The sequence below is a fragment of the Arachis ipaensis genome, chromosome B10 (genome assembly GCF_000816755.2).
Source record: "Arachis ipaensis cultivar K30076 chromosome B10, Araip1.1, whole genome shotgun sequence".
Lineage (NCBI taxonomy): Eukaryota > Viridiplantae > Streptophyta > Magnoliopsida > Fabales > Fabaceae > Arachis > Arachis ipaensis.
The window spans coordinates 27,585,865-27,594,571 of NC_029794.2; positions in this window are offsets into that span (position 1 = coordinate 27,585,865).

The window sequence follows — 8,707 nt, forward strand, 5'->3', positions numbered from 1 at the left end:
TGAGTATCCGGAGATCTGACATGAAATCCAAAGAAGAGGATGGGAAGTTCTAACAAACCCCATCCAACAAGTCGGCATCCTAATGGTTCAAGAGTTCTATGCCAATGCATGGATCACTAGGAACCATGATCAAAGTAAGAACCCGAATCCAAAGAATTATGTTACAATGATTCGGGGGAAATACTTAGATTTTAGCCCGGAGAATGTGAGGTTGGCGTTTAACTTGCCTATGATGCAAGGAGATGAACGCCCCTACACTAGAAGGGTCAACTTTAATCAAAGGTTGGACCAAGTCCTCATGGACATATGTGTGAAAGGAGCTCAATGGAAGATTGACTCCAAAGGCAAGCTGGTTCAACTAAGAAGACTGGCCCTCAAGCCTGTGGCTAGAGGATGGTTGGAGTTCATCCAACGCTCCATCATCCCCACTAGCAACCGATCTGAAGTTACTGTGGATCAGGCCATCATGATCCATAGCATCATGATTGGAGAGGAAGTAGAAGTTCATGAAGTCATCTCCCTTGAACTCTACAAAATAGCCGAAAAGCCCTCCCCTGGGGCAAGGCTAGCTTTTCCTCATCTTATTTGCCATCTATGTTACTCAGCTGGAGCTTTCATAGAAGGAGACATTCACATTGAGGAAGAGAAGCCCATCACTAAGAAAAGGATGGAGCAAGCAAGAGAGCTCATTCATGGAGCTCAAGAGGCACATGAAGCTCATCACCATGAGATCCCAGAGATGCCTCAAATGCATTTTCCTCCACAAAACTATTGGGAGAAAATCAACACCTCCCTAGAAGAATTAAGTTCCAATATGGGACAATTAAGGGTGGAACATCAAGAGCACTCCATCATCCTTCATGAAATAAGAGAAGATCAAAAAGCAATGAGGGAGGAGCAACAAAGACAAGGAAGAGACATAGAAGAGCTCAAGGACATCATTGGTTCCTCAAGAAGGAAACGCCACCATCACTAAGGTGGACTCATTCCTTGTTCTTAAATTCTCTGTTTTTTGTTTTCTCTATGTTAAGTGCTTATCTATGTTTGTGTCTTATTACATGATCATTAGTAGTTAGTAACTATGTCTTAAAGTTATGAATGTCCTATGAATCCATCACCTCTCTTAAATGAAAAATGTTTTAATTCAAAAGAACAAGAAGTACATGAGTTTCGAATTTATCCTTGAACTTAGCTTAATTATATTGACGTGGTGACAATGCTTCTTGTTTTCTGAATGAATGCTTGAACAGTGCATATGTCTTTTGAAGTTGTTGTTTAAGAATGTTAAATATGTTGGCTCTTGAAAGAATGATGACTAGGAGACATGTTATTTGATAATCTGAAAAATCATAAAAATGATTCTTGAAGCAAGAAAAAGCAGCAAAGAACAAAGCTTGCAAAAAAAAATTATAGGCGAAAAAAAAGAGAGCAAAAGCAAGCAGAAAAAGCCAAAAGCTCTTAAAACCAAGAGGCAAGAGCAAAAAGCCAATAACTCTTAAAACCAAAAGGCAAGGGAAAAAAAAAAGGATCCCAAGGCTTTGAGCATCAGTGGATAGGAGGACCTAAAGGAATAAAATCCTGGTCTAAGCAGCTAAACCAAGCTGTCCCTAACCATGCGCTTGTTTAGTAGAATCTGGTTACTTTTAGGGATGTTTTCATTAGTTTTTATGTTAAATTCACATTTCTGGACTTTACTATGAGTTTGTGTGTTTTTCTGTAATTTCAGGTATTTTCTGGCTGAAATTGAGGGACTTGAGCAAAAATCAGATTCAGAGGTTGAAGAAGGACTGCTGATGCTGTTGGATTCTGACCTCCCTGCACTCAAAGTCGAATTTCTGGAGCTACAGAACTCAAAATGGCGCGCTTCCAATTGCGTTAGAACGTAGATATTCAGGGCTTTCCAGCAATGTATAATAGTCCATACTTTGGCCGAGTTTAGACGACATAAACTGGCGTTCAACGCCAGCTCTCTGCCCAGTTCTGGCGTCCAGTGCCAGAAACAAGTTGCAAAGTGGAGTTCAACGCCCAAAATGGCACAAAAGCTGGCGTTCAACTCCAAGAATGACCTCTGCACGTGTAACATTCAGGCTCAGCCCAAGCACACACCAAGTGGGCCCCGAAAGTGGACTTATGCATCAATTACTTACTTCTGTAAACCCTAGTAACTAGTTTATTATAAATAGGACTTTTTACTATTGTATTAGACATCTTTTGATCATTTTTAGATCTCTAGACCTCCATGGGAGGCTGGCCATTCGGCCATGCTTACCCTCTATTCACTTATGTATTCTTCAACGGTAGAGTTTCTACACTCCATAGATTAAGGTGTGGAGCTCTGCTGTTCCTCAAAGATTAATGCAAAGTACTACTGTTTTCTATTCAATTCAACTTATTCTGCTTCTAAGATATTCATTCGCACTTCAACTTGAATGTGATGAATGTGACAATCATCATCATTCCCTATGAACGCGTGCCTGACAACAACTCCCGTTCTACCTTAGATTGAATGATTATCTCTTAGATCTCTTAATCAGAATCTTCGTGGTATAAGCTAGATTGATGGCGGCATTCATGAGAGTCCGGAAAGTCTAAACCTTGTCTGTGGTATTCCGAGTAGGACTCTGGGATTGAATGACTGTGACGAACTCCAAACTCGCGAGTGTTGGGCGTAGTGACAGACGCAAAAGGATAGTAAATTCTATTCCAGTATGATCGAGAACCTCCAAGATGATTAGCCATGCAGTGACAGCGCATCGGACCATTTTCACAGAGAGGAATAGGATGCAACCATCGACAAGGGTGATGCCTCCAGACGATTAGCCGTGCTGTGACAGAGCATTTGGACCATTTTCCCGAGAGGATTGAAAGTAGCCATTGGCACCGGTGACATCCTTACATAAAGCCAGCCATAGAGAGGAGTAAGGCTGATTGGATGAAGACAGCAGGAAAGCGGAGGTTCAGAGGAACGAATGCATCTTCATACGCTTATCTGAAATTCTCACCAATGATTTACGTAAGTATTCCTATCCTTCTTTTATTACTAAATTTCGAAAACTACATAACTATTTTATATCCGCCGGACTGAGATTTACAAGGTGACCTTAGCTTGCTTCATACCAACAATCTCCGTGGGATTCGACCCTTACTCACGTAAGGTATTACTTGGACGACCCAGTACACTTGCTGGTTAGTTATGCGAAGTTGTGAAGATATGTTTAGACCATGGTTTTGTGCATCCGTTTTTGGTGCCATCGCCAGGGAATCAATTTCGAACAATAATTCACAACCTGAATAACAATTTCGCATACCAATAAGGTAAAAGTCTTTGAACAAGGGTGATCCTTGTTCTATATATACTAATCTGATAACTAAAAATGATAAAAATAAGATAAACTAGTCTTGTAGTGTAAAAATCTACTTTTCGGGCCCACTTGGTGAGTGTTTGGGCTGAGCTTGAGTGAAGCAACGAGTTGGTACTCCCTCTGGGGTGTTGGACGCCATCTTTGGACTCTTTTTTGGGCATTGGGCACATGTTGCTCCCTTTTGGGCGTCCAACGCCAGGAATGGGGTCGGTAGCTGGCATTGAATGCCAGTTTTGGGCCTTTATTTCCAGAGCAAAGTATAGACTATCATATATTGTTGGAAAGCCCTAGATGTTAGCTTTCCATAGCTATTGAGAGTGTGCCATTTGGACTTTTGTGTCTCTAGAAATGCTTCTTCGAGTGTATGGAGGTCAGAATCTGAAAACATCTGTAATCCTTTCTCTGTCTTTGAGTCAGACTTTTCCAAAGCTCTTCAATTTCACCTAGAATTTACCTGAAATCATCATAAAACACAACAACTCAAAGTAGAATCCAAAAATGTGAATTTTTCACTAAAACCTATGAAAATATAATAAAACTTAAACAAAAGATAACAAAAACTATATGAAAATGATGCCAAAAAGCGTATAAAATATCCGCTCATCAGAACACCAAACTTAAACTGTTGCTTGTCCCCAAGCAACCAAAAACAAAATAGGATTAAAAAGAAGAGAAGGATACAATAACTCTCAGAGTTCTCAATGAAGCTCAGTTTCAATTAGATGAGCGGGACTAGTAGCTTTTTGCATCTGAATAGTTTTGGCATCTCACTTTCCTTTGAAGCTCAGAATAATTGGCATCTTTAGGAACTCAGAATCTGGATGATACTATTGATTCTCCTTGTTTAGTTCTTCTTCATTCTTGAACACGGCTTCTTTTGAGTCTTGGCCGTGACCCTAAGCTCTTTGTTTTCCAGTATTACCAGTGAATACATAAACGCCACAGACACTTAACTGGTGAACCCTTTCGGATTGTGATTCATCTGTGCTAGAATCCCCTGCCAGTGGTGTCCGAAGTTCTTAAGCACACTCTTTTGCTTTGGATCATGACTTTAACTGCTCAGTCTCAAGCTTTTCACTTGACAACTTCACACCACAAGCATTTAGTTAGGGGAGGAGCTCATTTGAACTTTTTAGGCCAAGATTTTGTTTCTTTTTAGACCCTCCTAACCATTGATGCTCAAATCCTTGGACCCTTGCTCTTGCCTTTTGGTTTAAAGAGCTATTGGCTTTTTCTTTTTCTTTTTTTTTGCTTGCTCTTTTTTTCGCATAATTTTCTTTTTCTTTCTCTTTTGCTGCTTTTTCTTGCTTCAACAATCAATTTTTAGATTTTTCAGATTACCAATAATACTTCACCTTTTTCATCATTCTTTCAAAAGCCAACATTCTTAACTCCATTATCAAACATGCACTGTTTATTTCATGCATTCAGAGAGTAAAAACAATGCCATTACATCAAAATAATTGAACTATTCTTATGACATTACTCGAGTTTATGCATCTTAATTCTCTTTTTCAAATAAAATTTTTCTTTTAAGTATGGCGAGAGATGCATGGAATATTTCATAGCTTTAAGACATAAATAAAGATGATCATGCACTAGAAATAAGAAATAGACACTAAGATAAAGCATAATGAAAAACAGAAAAAGAACATAAGCAAATGGGGATATGGAGCGTGACCACCTTAGTGACGGCAGCTACTGCTTCCTCTAGAGAATCCAATGGAGCACTTGATCTCTTCTATGTCACACCGCTATCTATGTTGCTTTTTCCTCATAGCTCTCTGATCTTCTCTTATTTCATGAAGGATGGTGACATGCTCTTGGTGTTCCATCCTCAGCTGATCCATGTTGGAGCTTTAATTCTTCTAGAGAAGTATTTAGTTGATTCAAATACCCTTGGGGAAGAAAGCACATCCTTTGAGGCATCTCAGGGATTTCTTGTTGTGGCTCATGTGTATATTTTCTAACATGCTCCGTCCTTCTTTTAGTGATGGATTTGTCCTCCTCAATGGGGATGTCTCTTTTTATGATAATTCCGGCTGAATTGCATAAGTGACATATGAGGTGAAGAAAGTGGAGGCAAGTGCATTTCCCTTCCTCTTTCTTGAGGTTTCACCAGTCTTTGGTGCCATACTTAGGAGTGGTAGAAGTAAAAAAGCAAAGCTTTTGCAACACCAAACTTAAGAGTTTTGCTCGTTCTCGAACAAATATGAACAATGGGGAAGAAGAGATTAGAAGAAGAAGAAAGAGGTAGAGGTAGAGATAGAGAGAGGGAAGGAAAGGGGTGAATGATAGGTGGGGTAGGTGTAGAATCTGTGGGACCCACTGATCTTGAGAGGCTAGGGAACTCAAATTTTCTGCCCCCTTGTGGGCGTTGAACGCCCAGCCTCTACTCCCTGGCTGGCGTTCAATGCCAGCTTATTGCTCCAAGTAGGGCGTTGAATGCCCAGAATGGTCCCATTCTGGCATTCAACGCCAGCAAAGCTGCTCCCTCTTGGGCGTTGAATGCCCACACTGCTCTTTGTGTGGTGTTCAACGCCAGCTTTCTTACCCATATGGGGCGTTAAACGCCCCTCTTGCCTCCTTGTCTAGCATTCAACGCCAGCAAGAGGATCACTCCAAGTGTTCTGTTTTCATCTCTGAATGTCTCTGTCTCTGTCTTGACTACTGCACATGATCACAAACCTTAAAAAGCTAAGAAAGCAATCTAAGATAGACTAATAAAACTCAAATACTAAAAAAAGAAAGAAATACTCTAGTCATGGTTGGATTGCCTCCCAACAAGCGCTTCTTTAATGTCATTAGCTTGACGGACAGCTCCTTTTAAGGAGGAAGGTAGTCATAGAGGATTAAATTCTTACTCTTATTGGGAGCGTCCTTCGTGTGCTCTCATGGATTAGCTTAATACGCTCAAGAGATAGGATCTTGTTCACTGCATGAGGCAGGGTCGGGCTTGTAGAAATATGTTGGTGTCCCTTTGTGCCATTTCCCTCTTCCATGGTGAATACTATGATGAGATAAGTGAATACTACCATCTTCCATGGTGAGAAGCCTTTAGTAGGGATCTTTCTGGTCCTCCATCCCCAAGCATCTTTCTCTTAGGACCCTCTTCCTTGGTTGATAGTGCACACCCGACACCAAACTTACGTTTGGTGGTAGGGGGTTGAACCGGTTCCATTCAAGGGAGGAGGCTTGAATGCTGAATCCTTTATGCAAGTACCTCCCTTGTCAGGGGGTAATGGAGGGTTAAAAACCTTGAACACCATCCAGTCCTCATGCAACCTCAGTGCCTTCTCTCCTTCCTCAACATCTATCAGGGGTCTTTTAGTGGCCAAGAGTGAGGTTCTGAGAATGATGGAGTCATTCGCATCCTCTCCTATGTCAAAGCCTGTAGGGGAGAAGAGCTCTCTAACCTTTACCAGTACGTTCTCCACTGGCTCGTGTGCTTGCCTCAAAGACTGGTCATTCATTTGTAGGGTAATCCTTGTTGCTTGTGCCTCTTGGATTCCCAGCTTCTTCATTACAGATGAAGGTATCAGATTCAAACTTAAGCCAAGATCATACATGGCTTTGTCAAGAGTGATCTTTCCAGTAGTGCATAGAATCTAAAAGCTCCCTGGATCTGACATCTTCCTTGGTAGTTCATTCTGGACTAAAGCATTGCAGTCTTTGGTCAGTACCACAGTCTCATCTCTCCTTAGCTCCTTCTTTTCAAAAAGAATGCCTTTTAGACAGGCCATATAGGGGGGTCTTCTTTTCTAATACCTCTGTAAAAGAGATATTGACTTGTAGCTTCTTGAGTGCTGCTAGGAAATGAGCCAGTTGCTAATCTTCTGGTTCTTTTTGCACGCCTAAGAAAGGTAGCTCTTGATGCTCTTTCACCTATGCAAGGGCGTGCTCTGTGGTAATCACGGGCTCCTCTGGCATCCCCAGAGAAGATTCAACTTGCCGTTCCTTCTCTTCTGTAAGGGCATGCTCAATGGCATTCTCAGGATCCTCGTGATCTTTGATTGCCTTCAGTCTCTCAGTAGCAGGCTCCTGAGGTTCGGCCTCCTTGGTGAAGACTATTGTTCCACCTTCTTTTAAGGTCTCCTTCTCAGAGAGGATCAGGCTTTCTGTGAAGGCCCTATAGGGATGCACCTCCTCAAACAACTTAATAAGAGGAATATTAACCTGCTCAGGTGTTCACTGGTCATGGGTGTGAGTGTCTCCTTGAGGGTAGTTACCACTCATTTCACTAGGAGCATTATAAATCTCAGTAGGGGGTACGGCTATAGTCTCCTCACAAGAGTATAAGTGCTGGTTATTGGCAGCTATCTCAATGAGCTCATCTGCCTCTTCGTGCGTCTCTATAAAGTACAGAGAATCGCCTGTAAAGTGATCTACTGTCTTCCTGGCTATCTCAGAGATGGCTTCATAGAAGATGATCGTCTTCTCCCATTCTGAGAACATATGGGGAGGGCAATTCCTGAACATCAGCTTGTACCTCTCCCAAGCATCATGGAGGGACTCGCTCTCCTTCTGCTTGAAGGTCTGAACATCTGTTACTAGCTTATTTAATCTCTATGAGGGAGAGAACTTGTTCAGGAATTTGTTAACAACCTTATCCCAGGTGTTCACACTTCCTCTAAGTTCAATATGCCACCATTCATTTGCTTGATCACTCAGAGCAAATGGAAAGAGTTTTAGCCTGGGGACTTTAGGGTCCACTCCATTGGGCTCTACAGTGTCACAGAACTGTAGGAAGTCGGAGATGAACATACTGGGATCTTCTTGTGGGTATCCATGAAACTGACACTTTTGCCGTAATAGCAGGACCTGGTCTATGTTGATCTTAAAGTCATCTGAGTCTATAGGAGTGTCAAATGTATAAGAGTCCAGAGGTCTCCCAATTCATGTATTCCCCTTTGGATCCATATTGATTTCGGTGTTCCTGCATACATAAATAAGAGACAAAGAAAAATAGGAGTCTCTATGTCACAGTATATGGAGCTTCCACTGAGATATCCAAAAGAAATAGAAGAGAATAAAGAGGGAGAATTCGAAAATTAAAGAGGGAAAGGAATTTAAAAATTTTAAATTCGAAAATAATAAATAAAAATGGAAAAATCAAATAGAAAATTTGAAAATAAAAAAAAATAGAAAGAAAGGGATTTAAAAATTTTTGAAATTCAAAAAGAAAGATAAACAATTAACTAACAATATTTGAAAAGAAAGATAACAGATTTGATTTTGAAAATTTGAAAATTCAAAAAGAGAAAGTCAAACAAAAAGATTTGAAATTTGAATTTGAAAAGAAAGAAAAGATTTGAAATTTAAAATTTAAAAGAAAGAGTCAAACT